Below are 26,274 nucleotides of genomic sequence, written 5' to 3' on the forward strand. Positions count from 1 at the left end.
TGCAAATCCTGAGTAGCCTAGGTAAAGCGCGATTTATTCGTCCGAGGTTGGACTGGCACTACTATTTTCCCAGTACAACCAAGGATGAATAATTCCCTCTATACTTTCGAAATAAAGACCGATCCTACTTTAATAAGTTAGAGCAATAGATCTTGATAATCTTGTTCTTGTACTCGGAGTTCATCCTTTTTTTTAAATCTGAACCAACGAATGTAGAGGGCAGCAACACACAAGCGTGTTGCTCTAAGGAAGGTCAACTCGGCTCGAATTCTGTGACCACTCTAAAAAATAAGGTGGGTTTTGGGGAACTTTGTAGAGTTGATTTTTTTTCATTTGTTAACTTTAAATATTTTTTAATGAAAAACTTATAGATCGGTTATTTTGGATAATAATATTAAAAATACGACTATTATTTTTGAAGAAAATGTTTAGCTTAAATAATCATGATTTTGACATTTTTCCTTATTTTGACGAGGATACCTCTGGTCTGTTATTTTCTTCTGCTAAATTTCGCAGCACCACTAATAAATGCATAGACAACCACCATAATAATCGAGGTCATTTTTCTAGCCTGGGTGCGCCGAGTCTGGCCCAGTCGCGTAGCTAGCTACTGACGTTGATGATGCGCTGGGGCTTCAGGGGACTCGTCATAGATCTAGCAACTTAGACAATGACGTCTAATTTGCCTGGCCTGATTTGAAGTGTAATGGCTTCTGGGCTGATGTTTATCAACGATGATTGTTCAAGGTTAGATTTCAAATTTTAAATGTCATTTGACTTTTAAGTCTATAAATCTGAAATAAAGGCGCTGTATCCCCGAAATCCGGGTCTAAATTTCAACTCTGAGTCCGAGACCATGGCATGGACGGCGAAAAAACAACCCATGCATCGGATGCATTGCATTGGCTGCGCGCTGCGCTGCAGCTGCATTGTGATGATGGGTTCAGCGAAGAGCTCAGAGAAAATAAGGTGGTTATATTCAATCCCGAAATGCTTTGCGAGTGGTCACAAAATCGTCTCGACGCAAATCACCTAATACAGCCGTCTGGTGAAATCGCTGATAACAACAATCACCGATTTGGTAATGATTTTAGTTTCCTGAAACTTATATTTGTAAAGTTTTAAATATCAAAGTATGTTTTTATATGTATGTATATTCCTCAACATATTTTTTAAGTTATCTTTGATATTGTTGTAGTCATATTCTTTCATATTCGTTTTTTGATCGCTACTAATTTGTTGTTGTATTGGATCGGCATTTGATTTCGTTGGCATCAACAATAAAATACGCGCGCAGCTCAGCTGCATGCGCGTATCGAGTTGACCTTCCTCAAGGCCCTATATAAAAGTGGTGTTAGCTTAGCACTGCATTTTTTAAAAGTGGTTTAAGACCACATGGATATTATCACAACCTTGTAGTATTGGACAAGTGCCCCTATCATACCACTAGTTGCATGTCCGGACAGGTTGCATATCTAGACCAAAAATTTCTTCAACTAGGCCAAGTAATTTGAAATGGTTTGGAATTAAAATCAATTCTTTGTAGTTTTTCAAAGAAACTTTAAAGGCCTAATTTAGCATACATGCACATGTAGACCTCTACTCTGTTGATATGTATGGTGTGATAACTAAGTAATTACAAAAGCCAATGATAATACGTGCTTAGTTGACAAGATAATCATTGATGCACCAAACTTATCTAAGTTAGATCTAAATGTAGATTTTTTTTTCAATTTGATTGTGGAAAATGAAATAGGCCCTCCATGTAATTGCTGCCGATTGATCTGTTTTGGATGAGAGGAACTACTGGATAGCCAGTAAGCTGTGTAAGTATGATTGTTTGATTTTCATCATGATTGTAATAAGATGTGATTATATTACATACATGTAGGGCTACATTGTGCAGTCAATCTTTCTTATTTCCTTGAAATGTTCTCCTTTAAATCTTTCATCATGTATCATTCCGCCTGTCTTCTGACTGCTTTTTGTGCAATGTTGGATGAGTTCGACTCTCATGAAGTTCCAAATTTAAATTAAGAACTTTCATTGGTGGCAACAGCATAAAATGAGGGTCAATCTCTCACTCTCTACCTATTGTTTCTTTTATTTCATATTTAGTGTACATGTAATGATAATATAGTTGGATCATGCGTTTATTTAGATAGTTGTAAAGAGGTTGTTTTATTAAGCAAATACATTTTAATGCCAATATGAACTTTATATGGCATTGGATGGGTGAGGAGGTGCCATGGCCACATTAGTTTAGTCTGCAGGCACAGACCGAATGAAACTTGTTCTAAGTGTGGCTCCACGTAAGGACTAGCACATACAATACTTGCTGTCTGAGCGAGAGGGCTTTCAGTACACAAGGCATGAGTAGGACGACAAGAACACACTTGTCGCAACGTCAAGATTGGGTGGTCCTTTTCAGGACCAACATTTGCCCAAGAAAGATACATGATGACCATGAAACCTACTACACTATCTCAGATGTTTTTTGCTACACTATTCTTTTTTGCCATGGAAACTTCCAGAACAACATCTGAGATGGTACAGAGATTGAAGATTTTTGGTCTAGAAAATGTGCAAAGTATTGGCAGTGCAGAAATGAAAGTAATATTTAAAAAAAAAAGGAAGCTACATGCAAACCAACTGGATTACTAAACTCATTTGTCCATGTACTGACACCGTGAAAGCATTTAGGGTTATCATAGACTTGGTGGTCAATGATGTCCGAATATGCCTCATGAGAATTGAACTCACCCAGTACACAACAAATAGTTTATAGCCAAATTGGTACTAGGCTAGACAGGAATAACCATTACTAGGGATTTATTTAACAATTTCTGACATTTTACTAAGTGAGAGAAGCCAACACAGTTCAGCAAAACAACCAAATACAGATACTAAAGCTTTTGGTCTAGTACTGTACTAGGCCTACTTGGGTATTTCACTTTCCTTCGGAATAGTTTTACATCATGGTGGCAACTATAAAATAAAGCATGTTGATCTCGAGAGCAACGAGGTACATGTATGGAAGGCATTGAAATGGTATACAATCCAAAGAACACCATGGTATGTTTTTACAGGGCATAAAGGGTAGAAATATTAAGAACGCTATGAAAAATTCTGTAGCGATAGGAATATAAGGGGAAACTAGCACTAGCCTTATTCTGGTGACAACTGACAAGACCACTTATCCAATGTAAAATTTTATATAAGTAACCTAACGTTATCCTGTAAACCTTGTGCTGTGTGGTGATTGAAATGAATAAATATTTACTTTCCTTTTTTATGTTCTTTTGATCTAAACTGGATAAAGCACTTCACTATTTGGTACAGTCCTGGTTGTAAATTCATTTTATGCATTGGCCCCAAGCCCCCAAAATGAATTGAATTCTTGAAATTAATTTTGTTCTTATTAAAAATAAGGTTAGTAGAATTGAATATCTGCATTCTGCACAGCACTTATCTCACTTTCCATCAATTAATAGGCAATATATTTTTCATCTTCAAAATCTACATTCACAAGCTTGATTCAAATTGTCATAGTTGATTTTAATATTAAATGAACATAATTCCCAATTAAGGATACCAATAATCTTTCTTATAACATGTTTGCATACATTTTTTGCTTGTACATTTTGCATTTTGTCATGTTTATTTCAACTCACTGCATGTAGATCTATCTAGATCTAACGTTAGATCTATTTGGTATTATTAATAGATCTAGTTACATTTTTTGCTGTACTTTTTGTTAATAGGGCCACATGGAAAACCACCAAGTTGATGATATGTGCCGCCCTGTGGCCTATTTAAACATGTTAAATATCAGAAATAAAATAAAAAATAAATAAATTAAGGGCCCACTCAGTCAAACTCAAACTAAAGACAAGCACAAAGATATGCTCAAATCATTCATGTTTTGAGTGCTCTGGTAAAAAAAAATCAAAATCAGCTAAATTTACAACGGCGCAAAATCTACAATAAGAATTTAGGACATGAAACTAGTATTTATGGCTCCACATGACATTCCGGTACATACTCACCTCTCGCTCTCCAAACGACCCGTGGGGGGCCAGCAGAACCTTACATCCAGCCCGACAGTTCCGGGGAAAATTAGTGCAGCGTCCCGCTCGCTACCAGCAGCAGTGAGCATTTGCGGCTTGCGACGAACTCGGTTGCCATTTTTCAAATCAACGATATTTCACGGATTTTGTTATAAGATTGTACAAATTTGATAAATTAAGGTGGTCGCTAATATATTAATATGGATGTGCAGTGTAAAAATGAATTTCTAACGTCGATTTCCGATCTAATTATAAAAAATGATTCAAAATTTTGCACGCATTTCCAATGGTAGCAGTCGACAAAAAGGCCCGGTTGGAACTATTCGATATCCTTCAAATTTGACCTTTGACCCCTGTTGTCGCAACCTTGTTTATATAGGGCCTTGACCAAAGACCTTATAATATATTACTAGACCGAAAGCTGCGTGCGCGTTCAGCACAAAACAAATGAGATTAGGCTCCGCCTACCGCGATCATTTGAAGACAAAAATAAGCCCTCATTGACATTCATGAGCATGAAGATATTCATAATCCGGCCTTTTCATTGGCTAAGAGCGTCATTAATACGCGATTTCCCCGATTCTTTGTCATCGATACTAGTGGTATCGTATTACAGAATTAATTATTCATTTGACCTCATTACGTCATCTAATTTATTCATTCTGAAACTTTTCTTTCCACACACAAAATGGACCTACGAACACTCCGGTGAGTACGTATTAATTGATATAACCACATGAATTCAGTGGACTATTTACACATTTCACACTGTATTTTGTGATCTTAGGTTATTTGTTTAACAAATTAGAGAGTTTGCTATTAATCTTCCGTTAAAGGAAAGCAGAATTTGGTCTTTGAAATTGAAGTTAGATTGTCATCGTCGCCCAGTGCAGCCTGTATGTTGCTTGCAGTGTTGTGGTTATGCCGTTATGCCGCTGTGTTATACCACATGTATTTTGTACGGGCTCTGACCTAGCCGGCTGGGAATCGAGAAATAATCGGGCTGGTTTGGTTCACCTCCAACAAGGACCAACCCACGATTGATTAAAACAAGAAGAATGAGGCTTCTTTTTGTACACTGTAACGTTAGATCTAGAGGGAGATCTGCATCTATATATCTTCAGTAGATCGAGACTCAGTCAGGAATAAACTGTGAAGCGGAGTATGGATGAAGATACGCCTGTCATTGTGTCAATCCTCAGTCCTCACTTTGTTTCAGATATCAAATTTATTTTGCATAACTTCAGGCTTCTGCATTTAGCCCCCACCCATTTTAACTCTTATTGTTATTTATAAATATAGTTAGACTCGGTCTTAGAAATAACATGCTGCTCTGCATGTTTGTCTTATTATCAATAGATCTAGGGCCTAGATATTCTTATTCCTAGGCCCTACTTAATTATTTATACTTAGATCTAGGCTACTTTACTTTTATTTATTCATCGATGCTATCAAGACAAGAGCTAGGCCTACCTAATTCAAATCTAGTCTAACTTATACTTTCCCAACCCTCGACACTTGCCCCCAGGGCTTATGCTCTAGGTCTGTAAAAGACTGTAATTTAGGCCTAGGCCTAGATCTAGGTCTGGGCCTAAACGACTCCATTTACATGTACGAGTATGACTGTCAGTGGACCAAGGACTAGATCTAAGTTAGATCTACTCTTGGTCAATAATGGCAATGAAGTCTTGGCCAGGAATAAAAGTCAGAGTCAGACATCAAAAATTTCTAAACCGATATAGGGTCTAGATCTCGGTTTAGAACTGAGGCTTTACTTTCTAGGTCTAAGTTAGATAGATCCGAGAGTCCATCGTTAGTCTAGATCTACTTTAGATACATGAATGCTGTCGCACAGCACTGAGTCTTGTTGGACTAGATCTAAACTAAATAGATCTAGACCTAGTGCATGAGATTATGAAATTATGTTAAAATCAAATGAAATAAGATTCGGAAATAAAAAGATCCAGATTTTTTTTTTTTTTTTTTTTTGGGGGGGGGCAGACATGTGAAAAAATTTAGAGAAACCTAAAATTCAGAGGGCCAGAAGCGACCAATATTACCTAGGGCCGTTTTGTGCATTTTCTAAAGTAAAATTGAAGGATGTCATGCAATTCTCTTTTTGATGAAGGTTTCACATTTCAGCTCTTACCCAAACCCCTCCCCCTATACATACGGCCATGAAAAAGATCACTTCTTATTATTGTTCTCTTTTCTTTCACAAACAGGTTGAGTTTGAAGAACAAGAAAAACAGTAGAGGTCTACCTATATGGTTCAAGATGATGATCATAAGTGCATGCATCATTTTGCAGATTCTCATCCAGGTATAAAACTTAAACTAACCCATACAAAATTACAGATACATTACATGCATTGAATGTTAACCATGTTTACATTAAATACAAATAATCCGAGCCACAAAGAGGTAGGATCTGTAATGAATATAGACACTTCTTAAATATACAGGCTCTCGAGTCTAAAATAGAACCAATGCCAAAAGTTATGTACCTTGGGCAAATTTATAAAATACCGGTAAGGTCATGTCCTTGATCTACTAGTAATTAAATGGCCTTTTTATTTCCTATTTGTTTTAAACAAAGTAATATCTATTTTCCATATTTTACAAAAATTTATTTTATTCATTCTTTAGTGTGATATTAATATTTCATATTTGTAGATTTACGATTTTTTTTTAAATCTTGTTATTTTACATTTTGTCCAATAGGATGATGCAGTTTTACAATTTCCATGGAGGTGATTGATGATGATAAACAATTGGTGAAGTAGGCCTAATAGAACAGTGATAGGACCACAAAGAAAAATACAACCTACAGCAGTTATATGAGTGAGTTAGTTAGTAAATATTGTTAATAATGGAGGTTGTTCACATTTTTTGGCAACAAATAGACCTGCCTTTGAAAAACCCATTTCAATTTAGTTTTTTAGATTATAGTTGGTGTCGTTTTTAATCACAGATCAAAATATTCTGTGCAACAAAACATATCAACTTTAATTCTGACTATCTATATATAATTTACATATGTTGATTCATATATTCATATTTATGAGAAATCTCTGACATTTTTTCATAGAGTAGGCCTACATGTAGTTATAATGGAGAGTGGTATGTAAACTGTATAGAACAGGTTTAAGTGATATGCTTTATGGAAGTACAAGTTTATAATTAGTAGAAGTAAGATTTCCTGTTATGTGTTGAAGAATCATATATATGTATAGTCTCACTTTTCTTAAAACATTTATGTTTTATAAATCACGACAATTTTAATTTAAATTCATTGATATTCTTTATCTATTTTTTCAATCTGCAGGCCTGGTGTAACAGATGTTTTCATTCAAGAAATTCAACAATTCAAGAGTCTGACTTAGGAACCACTTGATGAAGATGGAAAAGGTTTTTTTTTCCAAGTCCAATTAAAAAAAAAAAAAAAAATTATTATCACAACCCCAAATTCATGACGTATGAAATTTCTTGTTGATTTTCATTAAAACTGGTTGCAAAAGGAGAAGCTATAAACATACAAATAGGAGCGGCGGAGTGAAGTTGAAAGTGGGGGGGCATAGGGAAAATGCTGTATTACGTGAAATTTTTAAGAAGTTGCGAGCGAGCAAAATTTTGACATTTTAAAAAAGAAAATCTAACATATTCAGAATGATATATATATATATTTTTTTTTTTGGGGGGGGGGTGGGGCAAGAGTCCTTCAAGCCCCCCCCCCCTCCATCTGTACGAAATTGCTTATATACCCCCACTCATGAATTATTAAACTTAATGCACAAAGGATAAGTATATTATCGAAATGAGAATATTGTTTTCTTGTTTCAAAGGGCAATCGTCATGGTGGCCATAAAACGGGTCCTTCTCAGGTGAAAGGGGCACAGAACAAGTTCTTTAGGAGCACTTTTCTTGGGTAAAAGGGGGTAGTGATTCGAGAAAGAGCACTTACAAGAAGGCGAGGGGGCACTCTTTAACACATGAAACGGGCCCTCAGATGAAAGGGCACAGAACACGTTCCAGGGGGGGGGGGGGGGCATTTTGGGGTTAAAAAATTGCATAAAAGGAAGAGCACTTGGTAACACCTAAAACAGGTTCTCGTCAGGTGAAAGGGACACAGTACACGTTCGTGAGGGGGCATTTTTCTTGCATAAAAAGGCACTTTTCAGTGCTTAAAGAAGTAGGGGGAACTGTGCCCCCCCCCCTCTCCAGGATCGCTGCCCCAGCATACAAAAAAAATATTCTTTTGGTTCAAAGTATTAACATTAGCTTAAGAAAAAGGTAAAGCTTAATCCTCTGATAATGTGATATTTTTTTATGGCTAATTAATAAAATTCACCACTAACCAGAGAATTCCTTTATGTATTTCATTTGTGTTCATATAGTATGTGTACAGAGCTAAAATGAAAGGGATTTGGAATTTGCAAAATTCAAAATGAGATGAAGATCGAGAGAGGGAAAGAGTGATGAGAAGTGGATTGAAAAGAGATGAGAAAGAAATGGAGGGGCACATATGAAGAGATAATTTAGAGGGGGGGGGGTGGTAAGAGAGCTAGAATGTGGGAAGTAGGAACAAAAGGGGTGGAAGAGAAATAAGACGAGATTTATGGAAACCAGGGGAGTGTTTCATCAACATTTTCATCCGACAAGTTGTCAGATCTGACACCTTTCTCTGATGTTGATTGGCTGAGAGGTACTGTTACTATGGTAACTGTCGGATAAAATGGGACTTGTCGGATAAAACGTCCGACAAGTCCTTCATGAAACGCCCCCCAGGAGACACATAACAAGTGGGAAAAGAAGAAGGAAATATATGAAGAGTTTAGTTGCAAAAGGGGTTAGGGCCACTTTGGACCATTCCGAAAAAAAAACATGTTTTTATTCTCACTTATTGCAATATTCTTATGAAAAACTAAATTGTCATGATGTACTACTCTATCATGTGAACATAAAATTGGGTATAAAAGAAATCTACCCGTCTTCAATTTTTTTCTATATACTTAAAAAAAAATATCATTGTGTACCTAACCCCTTTTGCAAGTAAATTGAAGTGAATCCAATCTCTTTTGATTAAAAAAAGTGATTTTTTTTTTGCCACTGCCATTCACGTTTTCATTTGAATTTCAAATTTTCTTCGGTATCATCAGAGTGACTAAAAATTTAGAGGTTTAGAGACAGAAAACAATAAAATATATGAAAAAAGGACCTAACCCCTTTTGACAAATGAGTTCTTCAGAAGAGTTTAGTTGGAAAAGGGGTTAGGTCCACTCCAAGAAAATAATTCTTTTTTAATTCTCCTATATTACAATATTCTTATGCGAAACTGAATTTTCATGATACCCTACCATGAAAACATGAAATTGGGTATAAAAGATATCTACTTGTCTTCAAATTATTTAAGATATTATTTTCCAAAAAAGTCTGTGTGGACCTAACCCCTTTTGAAACTAAACTGAAATGGACCTAACCCCTTTTGAAAAAAAGGTGATTTTTCTTTGCCATATTAGTTCACTTTTTAATAGGAATTTCAACTTTTCTATGGTATCATCTTATATAGCTACTAAAAATCTTTACATTAAGACATAAGAATCAAGTTTGATGAAAAATGGACCTAACCCCTTTTGAAAATGAGCTCTACATATGTAGGAGAAAGGCGGCACAAAATAATTTTGAGTGGGAAAATGATTAAATGGAAGAAAAAAAACAGAGTAAGAAATGCTGGAGAATAAAGGGGACAGGAAACGTATTAAACATGATAAATTGGGGCCCGTTTCATCATGAGTTACAAGTATGGTAATTACGATTTGGGGATGGCAAAAGCACTAGAGACCTCTTTACCTAATCACGACTCGATCTACCCTTTTCATCTTCCCTTTTGGAAATAGCAAAGGCCTATAAGACGCAATACAAACAATGCTTTGTTTGTAAGTGATATCGATACTTTATAGAGCGCAACGTATCGTCTCAGATTTGCGCTTGCTTGATTCGCTGAATCCTTCGCGTCACGAGCGCGTAACAAAATGAATACATTAATGAATTTGCCAAGTTGACCTTTGTCATTTCGCTGATGTGCGTATTGTCTAATACACGTACAAAACCACAGTTGACGAGGGAGCATCGTACGAAATTAATATTAATGAGGGCTTATTTTAGCTTCTAATGGATTAAACAAAATGGCGGTAGCTTCGGGGGCTTGGCCTTGACCTTCCTTAGGGCAACACGCTTGTGTGTTGCTGCCATCTACGTTCGTTGATCTGAACCAAATATAGATAACCCGCTACGCTGATTGACCTACTTTTTCTGAAGCCACGCGCTCAATGCGCGGAACGCGGATTAGTGACTGCGCGCGCCGCATAGACAACTATTACCGTATTTACATGTGATCGGCTTTTGGTTCGGTTCAGAACCGCGAGCCGATGCAGAATCGGCTTTTGGGTTTATCTTGCACCGCGTTTACACGCTGCATCGGCTTGCGGTTCAGAATTGGCTATTTTTGGCAAAAACCTGAAATGATCCGCGCACCAACAATATACGTCATTACCGTGTTTACACTTGATCGGCTTTTGATTCAGAACCAAAAGCCGATGCAGAATCGGCTTTTGGTTTATCTTGCACTGCGTTTACACGCTGTTACAGCTCGCGGTTCAGAACCGCGAGCCGATGCAAAAACCTGAAATGATACGCACAACAACAATATACGTCATAATAAAGACAACGCTGGATCCGTGCGCTTACAATTACGTCACAATGGTAAAGTAAATGAAATGCGCACCAATTGTCGATGCAGAATCGGCTTTCTGTTTACACGTAGTAAAAAAACCGATTCTGCATCGGCTCGCGGTTCTGAACCTACTACTTTGGTGGTGCAAAATTGCCGGTTCTCAACCGCGAGCCGATGCATGTTAATCGCATTTACACGCTATGAAAAAGCCGATGCTGCATCGGTTCGCCGGTTCAGAACCGCGAGCCGATGCAAAAGCCGATTAAGTGTAAACACGGTAATTAAAGACAAAGCTGGATCCGTGCGCTTACAAGTACGTCACAATGGTAAAGTAAATGAAATACGTGCCTATTGCCGATGCATAATAGTCTTTCTGTTTACACGTAGTAAAAAAAACCGATTCTGCATCGGCTCGCGGTTCTGAACCTGGTATACTACTTTGGTGGTGCAAAATTGCCGATTCTGAACCGATGCAAGTTAATCGCGTTTACACGCTATGAAAAAGCCGATGCAAAAGCCGATCACATGTAAACACTGTATAAATGGCGGAGCTTCGGGGGCCTGCTGCGCCGTCATGATATGTGACTATTCCATTATTGGCGTCACGGAATAGTAAATTTTCTTCAGTGGGCATTTAATTGTCAACATCATCACAAAATAGTGAGAATATGCTTGGTCACATGATGCTATTTAAACCAATCAGCACACAGGATTTAATTTATGTAGGATATAGTACTTGCTAGGCATACCTACGGTACCATACACACGTACTTTCTCTCAGCCAGGTATGATTGTCTAGGATGTACAATACCAGTGCACATGTCCGTACTTTTTTTTTTGGAGGGGGTGTTGAGGAATGTTCAGCCCCAAAGCGCCCCTAGTATACTTCAATCCCTTTTCAATCTCTTCTTGTTTTTCATTTCCCTAATCTGGTAAAATTAAAGTTACCGAAGTTATGTGTCTTTGTATCTTTACGATTCTGTTTTCTGAAACGTGTTTAATAGGATGCTCCAGGCTGAAAATTGTATGATTTGAACAGATTAAATAAAATCAGACAAACAATACACTGAAAATTAGATCAAAATCGGACAAGGAATCACAAAGTTATGGTATTCTAAAGATTTGTATTATTCCGGTAACACAGTTTTCAGTTTGGTTTCAGTTTGGTTTATTTTCATTTCAACTCAAGTCAATTTAATAGCAAAAGAAATCATTACAAATATATAAATGAATACGCAAGTATATACAGTATGACAATATGACATAGATAAATAAATATTTACAATAGACACGAAACAATATAACCATATTAATAATGATATTTACAATGAACTAGGTAATCATAATAATAACTGCAGCCTATTCATGATAAAGAATTTTGCATATAATTTCTTTTATTTATCTTTACTATTTAAATAAATGTTGAGGAAATGGAGGGATCCACTAAAAAGCAGGGCTTGTTGAGTGTGGATTCCTCAAAGAATAAGTTAAAAGACAGGTATGTAGGTATAAGTATAAATGCAAGAACGAGAAAAAAATCCTAAAAATGCTATTGTGATGGATGGAGTACGGAAATGATGGATGAATGTGAAAAAAAAATGTAACCGATAAGAAAGACTGGTGTACCTGTGTGGATGAAAGAGAAAGAAAGGGAAAAAAAATAAGGGTGATGGCAGATGAAAGGGAAGGACAAAGAGGAAAGAAGAGACAGCGGCGTAACAGGGGTCGGTGGCCAGGGGGGGGGGGGCAAGAGCCAAAAATTTCCCGGTCATATCATGGAACAGGCAATGGCGTCATAAGGCAAAAATTTTGAGGAGGCGATATGGCGTATCGGGCAAATATATATAGAGCAAAACATTTTGACATTTTATTGCAAAAATCCAATTTTGTGATAGATTTTGACATAATGTTAATTTCATGCTTCCTTTTTTCTCTCTTTTTTTGTACGCCACGGTGAACAGGATTTTTGTTATGATTGTGAGCATCCGCAGTGCTCGAGGGGGCCGAGTATGGCGCTTCTGGCAAGAAGTAGCTTGATATAGGTCCCGAGCGAGCGAAGCGAGCGAGATAAAAAAAAATCACCTTTTCATGAGAATCTAACATGAAGATAGATTTTAACGTGATATTCAGAAAAATACAATACACTTTCCTTTCTTTCCTCATTTTTGTTAGTTTGGTTGTAGAACTTTTGGGGGCCATGGTCCAAACTCATCCATATAACAGTGCTTTATGGGTGGGGTCCAGGGCAGAGCTCCGGAGCCTCTTGATACCAAAGTCATTTTAAACCTTATAGATGCATGGCCACTTATTTTAATGAAATTGCGTTTATATTCATATAGCCTAACACAACACATAAATTAAATACAGTTGTGTATCGTAATTATCCCAATATTGTGAGGGGCACACCATAGCAAATGTGGGAAAATTTGTAAAAAGTCGCCAGCGAGCGAAGCGGGCCAGAAAAAAGAATGGCCTGTTAAAATGAAATTCTAATTATGTGATAGATTTTTACATCATTATAGCAAATATCATGTCATATATTTTTTTCATTCATCTCATTTCGCTGCCTCCTTTATTTTCTTTTATTTCCCCTTGGCTGTGGAACCACCCCCGGTACGCCAGTGCTTCAACGTAAAGCTTAATGCAGGAAGGGTTCATATAGGGGCCCGTTATAGAACCCATTAAAGATTACAGATGAAGAGCCCCCACTGCAAGGGGTCTTGACTCTTGGACAGAGCCTTTGGAGATTTAGCAAGTTTAAGCTATATACCATCCATTTTTCTTCCCGCTCGTTATCTCAATCCTCGGCAGCCCGGTAGTGTACGTTATCTTGTCCCTATTCTTTATTTTCCAATTTAGATTTTGGCTAATTCCATTCTGCCTTTATTTCCCGCTTTTGTTTGCCTTTTTGTCATCTTTAATTTATTTCCCTGTCTTACTAATCATGCTAATGTATTTGTATATCGGGGCGAATTGTTCTTTCTCACTTGTTCTTTTTTCCTTCCTTTTCCAGTTATCTTTCCGTTTTCCCTTTTTTACGTTTTTTCTTAGTTTTCTTTTCCCTTTCCCTTTCCCCTTTTTTCTTTCCTTTCCCTTTCCCTTCCCTCCCCCTTTTTTCATTTTTCCCGTTTTTTTTATATTTTCCCGGTGAGCTCCGCCAGGGGGGGCAGCTTGCCCCCCCTGCCCCCCCGCCTGTTACGCCACTGAGAAGAGAAAGAAAGTAAGAAAGAGAGAAAGAGAGATGTTGGGTCCTGAGCGCTCAATTTGGACTTACTCTATAAGATTCGAGAATGTGCTTTTTTAGCTTGATTTTAAAGAAGTTCAGACTAACGGAGTTAATGATGTCGTGACTGAGTGTATTCCAGTATTTAGGACCGTAATAGGAAATTGTTTTTTGTGCAAGTTGAGTGCGGGTACGGGGAAGGTGAAAACGGAGGGATTGTCTTGTTGGGTAATTGTGAATGGCGTTATTTTTTTGTAAACATGTTAATTAATATGTTTGGGAGTTCGTTTGAATTCAATTTGTACATGAATTGCCCTGTTTGAAAAAGAAATAGATCTGGAAGTTTTAAAATATTCGACTTGTAAAATAAATTGTTAGTATGAGAACGGGGAGGAGCATTATGTATAATTCTTATAATATTCTTTTGTAAGATGAGAATTTTGTCTGTAAGATATTTGTTGGCGTTACCCCATGTCATTATTCCATAATTCAGATAGGGAAGTATTAAGGAGGAATATAGTGTAAAAAGTGTTGATTTTGGAAAAAAGTGTCTTATTTTATTCATTACACCAATATTCCTGGATATAGTTTTGGATATATTTTGAATATGAATGTTCCATTTCAATTTATCGTCAATCATGAGACCTAAAAATTTGGTTGAAGAGACCCTATTTAGAGGTGTGTCATCCAAAAGGATGTATCCAGGTAGATTTTGCAAAGTATTACTAAATAACATAAAGTTTGTCTTCAGGGTGTTAAGGACGTTCCACAGTTAAAGTGAAATCCATGTCATTTTCACCAAACTTTGCACATAGATACTTTAGAACCTTAATATTCGAAATATGCAAAAATCAGCATAGGTCCATGTGCTTGATTTTTTGCTATAGAGCTTCAAAGTTCACCCAAATTGATGTTCTTAAGAATTGCGCATTCAAAAGAATTTGGCATTTTTAGACCGCCCAAGATAACTACAATGAGTTTAAACCTCTATTACTCAGTCAAAATACACGAAAAATGCATCAAATTTCGCAAGAGAGTTAATAATTGTGTCGTTAGAATGGAGAATCTATTTATAGTGCTATTTTTTGCAATTTTAAGTTTAACAGCACTGTCAGTTCTTAAAAATGGCGTAAAAGATAACAAACTCCCAATCTAAAAAATGTGAAATTTCAGTAACAAACTACAAAAGTACAATAAATGCTGCACTTTATTCAAAATCCATGTCATTTTCACAAAAATTTGCAGAGTTGTAGACGAAGGTATACTTAAGAGGTACAATAATTAAAAAATAGGGGTTCATGTGCTCGTTTTTAAACTATCAGCATTTTTATTAGAGCAAATGTGCTTTTTAAAACACCAAAAATGCGCCGAATGCTTTGTATCTATGTGAAGAAAAAATCAAAACCACTCTACCATTTATTCAAACTGGGGGTAATATTCGTGATTCTTGGCAGCACTGCAGAGTGAAGTATTTTGACATTGTAGAGAATTTCTTTTTTGAATGATCCATGGAATAATTCCATTGTTTAGCTTCATGAAATAACGCATCGGATCTGCAGTTAAAGTGCAGAAGATGAGAAAAATCAGCTCATACCCGCAGCTAATTAATCACCTGTTCATCCATTGTGACGTCAGCGCGCAGAGTGTAAACTATGCGCAGATCATAATGCGCAAAAACATAACTGTGGAACGTCCTTAAGGGATAATTTGTTAGCTTTAACCCATTCAACTACATGTCTCAGTTCACGATTTATAGTAGATAATAGTGTATTTTGGTTCGCATGAGAATAAAATAATGTCGAATCGTCTGCAAATAAAATAAAAGATAGAACATCTGAAGATTTATAAAAGTCATTTATGTATATTACAAATAACAAGGGACCCAGTATGCTACCCTGCGGAACTCCACAATTTATTTGTCGCAATGCAGAACTGTGATTATCTATTTGAACAAATTGTTTTCTATTCGATAAATGATTCCTGAACCATTCCAAGGCTTTCCCTCTGACACCATAGTGTGACAACTTTACTAATAGGATATCATGGTTAATTGTATCGAAAGCCTTGGAAAATTCCAGGAATATTGCAATTGTATGTAAATGTTGATCAACGGCATGTGATAATGTATCGATGCATTTCAATACCGCTTGAGTTGTATTGTGATTTGCTCGAAAGCCAAACTGTGATTCGCAGAAAATATTATGTTTGTTTAAGAAGTCTGTTACTCTAATAAATACGATCCTTTCCAAAACTTTGGATAAGGATGGTAACAATGATATTGGTCTGTGGTTTTTTGTTTCAGATGTGTCTCCTTTTTTAAATATTGGGATTACTTTAGCAATTTTAATTTTATTTGGTACAATGCCACTAGTGAGTGATAGGTTAAAAATGTGGGCCAGCGGAGTCGCTATTGTTAAGATTATTGATTTTAGGAGACAGTTATCAATCTCGTCGTGTCCTGAACTTTTCTTTCCTTCTAACCTATTCACTATACCGATAATTTCCTCACGGTCGGTAGGGACAAAAAACAAAGAAGATGGGTTATTATTCCCCAGATAATTATCAAATTTACTGCCAGTTGTCGGAATATTTTCTGCAAGTTTTTCTCCAATTTGAGAGAAGTACGAGTTAAAAGTCTCAGCTATCGCTTGAGGTTCTTCAATAAGATCGTTAGTCTCTGATTTAATTTGGATAAATTTTTGCGTTTTACTGTTTCTGTTTAGGCGTGTTGTCAAAAGTGTGCGTGCGTCTTTTCCTTTATATTCTACGGCGAAGCCGCTGAGCGTGCCATTGTCCATTTTGCTTTCCTATGGGTCAGTGCTCTTGCCATTCAAGACGCCAGCGTGCCCTTTTGCAGCGAAAACGGAAGCGTTCGCTTTTATCTTTTCTTCTGGCATGCTTCGGTTGGCTCTCCGATAAGATGTTTTTGCATTAGCGCCCTCTATGTTAACGATATCGGCGTTTTAGGCAAACTATTGAACGCCCGATCTCTAGTCACTGATCTGAATATCATTGTGTCCTTGTATCGGTGTGCCTAGTCCAGTGGGGGTATATACATGTATTTTCCAAAGTTACGCTTTCACAATTTCTTTTGATAGTTTTTCGTTTTAGGTTTTAGTAGTGACAAAGTTCAATTGGATTTAGATTTCATTTTTTTGTTTGAGTTGTTTTATTTTGAAGAATATACCGTTAAGACATTGACTTTCTAAAAGTAAATGTTGAGGCGCGGGTAAGATTTTTTTTCATCACACTGAGCCCACACAGTCAGCATTGTCGGGTGAAAAGGAAAAAATTTGAATTGTCCTTAACTTCTTTGTAAACGAAATGCAAAACCCTTCGCAAAAGATGCAATATAAATCATACCTGGGTCCCAAAATGATGGCATTTAAATTTCTACATTGAAACGCTATACTGTGACAAAAAATAATAAACACATAAAATGCAAGCGTTTTTTATGGGAAAAAAGATGAAATTTTACTCTTATTTTACATTATGTTTAAACATTAACATGTTAGAAACTTATATATTCACACATAATACAGATGTCGTGCAAAACAAACGAATAAAATATCATTAATTTGAACTTTTAAAGATTAAATTGGATGCTCAAGCAGTCATATCGGTCATTGTTAATTAAATGCACAATTCTTGAATTTCATTGCCCGAAATTTTGAACAAAAAGTACTTTCGTTACTTTGCAAGACCATTACAAACATCTTTACCTTCAAACGAAATCAAAAGCACTTAACAAATAAGTATCAAAATTATCAAATTTGAGGTAGTCTTGACCAAGAATTGAGTTGAATGTTTATAAAGGAATTATAGCGTCTTTTAATGAATCCCATTCTAAACTTTGAATGACCGATGTCTCCGGGGAAAAAATATCGCGTGAATCAAAATGCATTAACATATTTAAGTGACTCTGACATGAAATTGGACAGGAAAACCTATATTATCTTTTTACCTGGGATCCGTCTTTATACTCTTATCAATTTCCCCTGTGATCTGGAGTACTAAGTGACCAAGTGTTCTTGATTACCATCCAGGAGCCACAGAACCGAAGGGGGTCTGGGCTGCAAGCCTCCACACTCCTTTCCCCCAAATAGCGTACAAAACGTAAAAAGTACCATGATTTTATGCATGGTGATCCCCCCTTCAAAACCGTTCTGCGGTTTGGGGAGGCTTTATTATTTCTTTCAATTTTCCAGTTCTACTCACAATATTTAATTTTGTCAACTTAATTTGAATGGCTCCTTTTTTCATCCAACTTCATTTCTTCCTTTGAATTTTTCTAAACCTTTTGTATACTTATTTTTTTAACCTTCACGTTTGACTTATACAATAGTGCATATTGCCGTTGATTTCTTCTTCCTATCAAATATCTGAATTTATCTGCAATGTGTGTGTGTCAAATTATTGCAAATTAGATTCCCAGTGTCTAAGGTAAACACAATTTACCGACGTAAAGTTTGTAATACGAAAGCCTCTTTGGCCTAGTTTCCCTTCCAACTTTGTACTTCATCTCTTAATCGTATAGCTGTATTCTGTATAGCTTGCAAATCTAAATACTTTTACACACACACAAAAAATCAATAAACGTTCAGGAAATGGTAATGCGTCGGTCACATTTGCTCTCCGGCGGCCGTACGGCGAGTCGAAAACAGCCGTTTTATTCATTTTTATTCAAACCACCTATATTTAGCTGGTACAAAAACTGTTGAAACGACTGTTTTCGACTCGCCGTACGGCCGCCGTAGAACAAATGTGACCGAGGTATTAGGCATACTAGATCAAGAAGGATGGAGTGTATGCTGGCGCAGATCCTGCTGAATTAACACAATGCAATCTAATAGGCGCCGTATTTATTTTGAATAATAGTTGGCCTCTCAAAAGTATTGTGGTCTATTCTGTGGCCTCTACTAAAAGAAGTCAGTGGGTCTATATTCTGCACCTGGAGGGTACAGTAGTGATTCCGGGGGGGGGGGGGGGTGGCATCCGGCCCGTGCGCCCTCCCCCTTTAAGAGCCATTATCAATTGTTAATGTGAATATGCCATTTTTACACAAGTGCCCCCCCCCCTTTGAAACTCACAGCATGTATTTTAATGAGGATATGTCGTTCATGCACAAATGAGGACCTTCACTTTCGCCTGGTAAACACCCCTTTTCCAAATATATTTGATTATTAAAATGCACGTAGAGATGATAGGCAAAGAATATAACTCGGATGTTAATATTAAGAGTAGACCTATAAATAGGGAAGTTACATGGTTAATTAAAAATGTGTTGATAAAATATCAGTGGAACGTTATGTTATAATTTGCTGCGCCAAACCGGTTTTATGTAATATTGCTCTTTATAAAGACAAGTATTAAACTACATTAAATGTCGAAATGCTGAGAAATATAATGGAAACCATATTAAAATACACATTACGAAAAGAACCAAAATCAAGGCTCTAGTATGGGGACAAAACGAGAACAAGAAAACTACCCATTTGATGCTCATTTTAATTCCCCGAAAGCCGGACGTTGAAAATGACCTGGCCCAGTGCATTGCTAGCTGTATTTGATGGGAGAGCTCGGCTTACCCCATTGTCAAGGTAGATTTAAATTACCCCATTCTTGATTGGGGAGATTACCCTATTGTTGAACATAGAGGTGGTCTGACTGGTGGCGGATTTCAATAGAAGGATGACCTATTCATTGGTGGGGGTATTTCAATGGGAGATTACCACTTTGTCAGCGCGGGTGACTGTCTTGATACTTTGATGTGTCCCCGATGTGTATTTTACTCGAACACCGTGTTTGCAACTAATCCCAATTAATGAGACTATTTGGCATCAAAATGAAAGTCTAACTTCCACCCTTTTCATAGATTTCGTTTGAAAATACTTACAGTGTACGTTTAAGGTAAAACTGAAATATGAGAAGGCGCTTTGTAATATGTAAACCAAATATGATTTGTTCATAAGTATCTTTATAATAAATGTTACAAAATCGAGTTTCATAGAACAGATGTTATACTCGATTTAATTACAACCAAAATATTTCAAAGTCATCGAGAGGGTAAGTATCAGACTAAATAATGCAAGCGTGATTTGTTCAGGCGCGGGTAAGATTTTTTTTCAATCCCACTGAGCCTGATCTCTTTTTTTCATATTAAAGCCGGGATAGACATGTGGTTAAATAAGCATTAATTGGATTCGTGCTTTTGGGAAAATAGTATTTATTCACGAGCAAGAACATTGAACTGTTCAGTGTTGGCACCGGTTGGCACCACTGCGATGAAGTTAATTCGAATTGTGTTTTTGAACAAGATCATAATAGTAGAAGTAAAAACGTTAAGCTTATTTATATATATATTAATCATTCTGATTTATGCATTATTCTGGACTTTACGTGTCTATAATTGAATGATTTATATGTATTCAATCAGTGGCAGATTTTCAGGTGGGGGCACATTTTCCCTTGAAAACTTTTTAGACAAAAAAGTTGTCACTAAAATAGGGCATTTTGACCCGTTTAAAACGTGACGTTAAAAAAATTAAGGTCTTTACTTGTGTTTGAACGACATATTCATATTACAGATATTTGCTGTGACTCTCAAAATGTGAGTACACTTGCAGGGGCATATCCAGCCTTCGCCAAAGGGGGGGGGGGGGGTCTTTTTAACCACATTACCCCCGATCAGCCGCTCAAATCTGATTTTTGTTTGTTTAAATATATGTAAAATAATCTCATAAGCGTTATGTAAATAGTGGGAGCGCGAAGCGCGAGCTATTTTTAAATTATTATTCCATGTATTTTGTCCTAAAATGGCATTCTGGCGATGCTTGTGATCCTAAACGAGATGAGTAAATTTAATATACGCTTTGATCATTCGGATAAAAAAGATCTGTTAACGGCTGATTGCAGATAGCCATGAAGACGTTACATATTTCAACAGTCAAATAACGCGAGCGCGAAGCGCGAGCTGAAAATTTTTACCTTTCTACCTGAAGAATAGAAATTCTAAGCAATTTTTGTAATCATGAAAAAGTTGAATATATAACAAAGCAATTGGTGCGAGCGCGAAGCGCATGCGGAAAATTCAAGATTTGTAGGAAAATTGTGAGTGGATATGGATCACAGTTAAAAAGGAGCTGATATGTTTCATTATTATTACTTTGAGTTTTGACATACATGTAGGACCGGGACATTCTAAGAACATTATTCCATCGTATGAAAATTATGACTGTCTTCCTATTTCTCTTCCTATCAATGCGCGAGATGAAACTTGTCGATATTCCATTCTGAAAAAGGGACAATTTATCATTAAATTAATTTATTAATCTAATAAGCCTAATCAGAGCGCGAAATCTGTCAATATTATAGCCTGAAAACTGGCCATTTAAAGCACTTTTGTAATAATGAATAAGATGCATGAATTAATATATTTTTAACAATCAATGTGCGCGCATATCGCCAGCCGAAAATTTTTGATTAACTGTCATAAAATGGAGATTTTAAGTAGTTTGTTATAGAATTAATATTTAAATCCCCTGGATCCAACTCTGGAACAATCTACCAAAAAGTATTAAACAAGCAGATTCAAGAGAGAAATTCAAATCCGTGTTAAAACATTGTTTGTTAAAGATAGCTTTCCCTCCGCATGTGAAGCCCCTCAATTGTTTACAGCCTACTGTGAACTGTACAACTACTTTATTTTTTGGTGAAATTCCTTCTCTCTATATATTTTTTCCTTAGCGTTTAGATAAATGTTTTGTGCTAAGTGGTATACAAATAATGTAAATTAGTGGCGTGCGTTTCCCGATCTCCGTATCGAAATGAATATTAAAGGACAAGTCCACCCCAACAAAAACTTGATTTGAATAAAAAAAGAAAAATTCAACAAGCATAACACTGAAAATTTCATCAAAATCGGAAGTAAAATAAGAAAGTTATGACATTTTAAAGTTTCGCTTCATTTCACAAAACAGTTATATGCACATCTCGGTCGGTATGCAAATGAGGGAACTGATGACATCACTCACTCACTATTTCTTGTGTATTTTGTTATATGAAATATGAAATATTTTTATTTTCTCGTTATTGTCATGTGAAATGAAGTTTCATTCCTCCCTGAACACGTTGAATTCCATTATTTTAACATTTTGTGCTTCAGGCAAGGAGGTCCTAATCGTCAAATTCGTAAAAATGGAAATATTGTATAATTCAAACAATAAAAAACAAAAGAAATAGTGAGTGGGTGACATCATCGACTCTCTCATTTGGATGTAACTGGCTCGTTCATATAACTATTTTGTTAAAAATAAGCGAAACTTTGAAATGCCATAACTTTCTTATTTTACATCCGATTTTGATGAAATTTTCAGTGTTCTGCTAGATTGATTTTTCTCTATTTATTCAAATAAACATTTTTCTGGGGTGGACTTGACCTTTAATGAGAGAGCGCAATTTCATTGTTCTCGCTCTAATGGGGGAGGGGAGGGGGGTCAGTGTTCTATCAAGCAAAAGACGTAGGCCTATATGTGCATAAGTTCATGTCATTGGTGTAATGATAAAGAATCGGATGAATTATGTTTGTCGACGTTATAATAAAGTTAATACAATCAATATGATTCAGGCGTACACCGCTTTGACTGCATTGGTATCATGCATCCAGAAATCGAAATAGCCGATGTATTCAAAACGTACGTATAGTAGCCGGGATGGCATGCAGTTCGGATGTTACAGTACTCTAACATTAGAATAATCTCGTATTACAAATGCCAACCGCAAAAACCCGCAAAATCTTTTCCAAAATTAGATGAAGGCGGTCCATTCTCTCTCTTTTTAATTTAGATATAATCTATGTATTTCAGGATCATGATATGAAAACCTTTTATAACAAACATGATAAAGGAAAAACGCGTCTCATGTTATACATGGTTCATTGCCGCAAAATGTACCAATCATCTTCATTTGTTAGCATTTAATCAACATTACCACTGATATTATTATTCGTATTATCATGTCCGTTAATATCACTTCAAAGTTATAATTATCATTATCATCATCACCATCATCATTCATTCATTAGCTATTTCCAATCGTTCTCCAATATCAATTTTATATTTTATATAATTAAGAATATATGAAAGATAATAGTAATGATTATGGTGATGCTGGTAATCATGAACATTAGATCCGTTTTGTGAGATAATTTATGCGATTTTACATGCGAATCGCTACTCGATGATGGTGAAAGAAAGAAGTCGGGACGGTAGTTACTGTATACACGTACTTTAATACACTATAGTACAAAAGATTCCCCATCGGACGGGCCAACGGTCTTTTGAAGTAGGTTCATCTATTGAAATTATGACAATAATCACGACAGCGGATATGGGGAACTATTCTCTTATCGCCTCTCCCATTCATTGTTGTCTGTGGCGAACCCGCTGAGCATGCCATTGTCAATGATTCTCTACACGGGTGAGTGATCTTGCTTTTTCATGATCATAGGCCTCGATGAGTATCAATGCCAAGTAATCCTGAAAGGTCAATAATGTTCAATTCTTGCTGGAGAAGACTATTTCATGGCCCTATTTGCTTTTGCTGTATGCCAGTTGTTTACAACCTGATATAGATGATAAATAATAATTATCTTTCATCTACTTTAGAGTAATGATCTAATGTTAACATCATTCAACATAATCATCCTGAAGCTTACGGCCCCATATCTTCACCCGTGAAGTATTGAAATTTGAAGTTTAAATTATTGAACATCATGGCATCCTAGCATTGTATTGATTTTTACTATCACTGCAATATAGATAAAAACATAGAGTTAATTCTACTCACATTGATTTTACTTTAGAACAAATTCACCCCCCCCCCTTCCCGCTACAACCTTCTTTCATTCCCTTTCATTATTTCCTTACCAAAATGATCCTAATTTCAATAACTATGATAATGACATAGATGACTTGCTGTTGACGATAATGATGCTGCTGATGATAGTGATGATAATCAACACTGATGATGATGATGGTGGTGGTGGCGGTGATGGTGAATGTGCGACCTTTTGGTCGTGCGACAGGCTGCAACAGGCATCAATCGCTAGTCATCTCATAAGATCGCACAGAGGCTTTCACAGTTGCAACAGCTGTCGTACAACAAAAACAACCAGTAAACCCCGTTGCACGAGTAAGTCGCATATGCTCTTATTGTGCTCGTGCGATCACATGCGAGTGTTGCACGAGGGATTGCGAGTGGAACGGTCGCATACATGCGAATGAAATGGTAGTGCAATGTTGTAAGCCGTTGCGATCGGTCTTGCAACAGTCTTATGGCCCATATTAGTATCGCAACCAGTCGCAAGACAGGTCTCTGTACATGTAGGTCGCTTGCACATGTGCAAGTGTTGCACGACCTCCAGTCAAGTAAATGCGACTACTTAGTTGTGCCACCTCTCGCACCAAGTCGTACAACGTTGAACAACACTCGCACGATGATCGCCCGACCGATGGTACGACCCCGGGTACGGCCTGATGCGAGTGAATCGATCGTATTTGATCGCGTTCGGATTTTGAACATGTTCAAAGTTCAGATGTGACCAGCCACGACCACCTCGAGTTCGTGCGACCGTCTACAACGACTGCGAGTGCTCGCAAGACACCAAGAGATCGATCGTGCAACAACAAGAAAAAACTGTTGCAGGCGGTCGTAAACTGGTCGGACGTCAATTGTGAAAGGGGCTGAACGGTCGCATACATGCGAATGCAACGGTAGTGGAATGTAGTAAGCCGTAATTTCGATCGGTCTTGCAACAGTCTCATATTATCGCACCCAGTCGCAAGACTGGTCTCTGTAGGTCTCCAGCACATGTGCAAGTGTTGTACGACCTCCAGTCGACTAAATGCGACTATACTTAGTTGTGCCACCTCTCGCACCAAGTCGTACAACGTTGAACAACACTCACACGATGATCGCCCGACCGATGGTACGACCTGTTGCGAGTGAATCAATCGTATTTGATCGCGTTTGGATTTTGAACATGTTCAAAGTTCAGATGCGACCAGTCACGATCACCTCCGACCACCTCGAGTTTGTGCGATCGTCTACAACGACTGCGAGTGCTCGCAAGACACCAAGGGATCAATCGTGCAACAACAAGAAAAAACTGTTGCAGGTGGTCGTAAACAGGTCGTACGTCAATTGTGAAAGGGGCTTAAAGCTTTTAAGTTTATAATTATATTGGTAAATCGCGGTCAGAAAAGTTCATGTCACCATTCCATTCCTGAGTACTATATTATATCAAGGCGATATAATATTGATTATATGAGCATGGCCCTAAAATGATTGTGATGTGATAGGTATGAAATCAAATGTGTTTTATTGGAAAATTTAGCCCTTTTCACACATTCTGTTTTTTTTCAGCGATTTGGCGACCGATCAAAATGTGTGTATTTTATATTGGAAACCATCTATCGGGGCAGACTTCAAGATGTAGGTCTGTTACATTGAAACATACTTTGTTTGGTGCTCAAAAGGTTATTTCTAAAATAGAACATCATCGAGAAATGGTGCTTGATTCATGACATATGAAAAAAAAAATCCGATGACCACTGCACTTTTGTAAACATTTTAGAATGCTTGTTAATACTCGACAAAATTCAAAAGACAAAATTACGTATTATTTACCAAAGTTAATCGAAGAGTTTTAACATGACAATTAGAACAATGAATTAAACACTACCCATGCAGAGAACGATCGAGATGAGAATAAAAACTTGATCAGATGATGTAATATACTGATAAGCTTTTTCTTTATCTTCCTTTTTCCTCTTCGTATTCTTCCTCATCTCTCATTATTATTCTCATCCCTTTTTGCTGCTCCCCCATTCTACATGTACGTCTGCTTCTCCTTGGTAATTCTTCTCCTCCTCCTTCTCCCACCTCATCGATTTATGAAGATAAAATTATAATGAAATAATAGAAATGTTTATGAAGATAATACTTATAATAGAGAAATGAAAATGATTGCGATTGTAACAGCGGTGATGACAATATCGATAATTATGAGAGGTCATAGCCCATGTACAGCACAAAGTATCAGACGCAATTTCAAATATGATTACATGACGATTTTGATACGAAATATTTATCATAAATCTAGATCTAGTACATTAATATACACTTATTTTTGTAGAATAATGAAATCGCCGCTCAATATCGATAATTCTGATGATGACTAAAACGGAA

General features: G+C 36.8%; 1 long non-coding RNA gene across 2 annotated transcripts; it reads left to right on the forward strand.

Annotated features, from left to right (window-relative positions):
• Nucleotides 1-4,693: 4,693 nt before the first annotated feature.
• Nucleotides 4,694-6,879, forward strand: LOC135155587 (uncharacterized). Of its 2 annotated transcripts, none has more exons than XR_010294707.1 (3): nt 4,694-4,778; nt 6,296-6,392; nt 6,794-6,879. It is a non-coding gene; the product is annotated as an uncharacterized LOC135155587 (long non-coding RNA). The 2 variants fall into 2 exon arrangements; XR_010294706.1 differs by having other exon boundaries at nt 4,749-4,782.
• Nucleotides 6,880-26,274: the final 19,395 nt, after the last annotated feature.

This window comes from Lytechinus pictus, chromosome 10 (assembly GCF_037042905.1).
Source record: "Lytechinus pictus isolate F3 Inbred chromosome 10, Lp3.0, whole genome shotgun sequence".
NCBI lineage: Eukaryota > Metazoa > Echinodermata > Echinoidea > Temnopleuroida > Toxopneustidae > Lytechinus > Lytechinus pictus.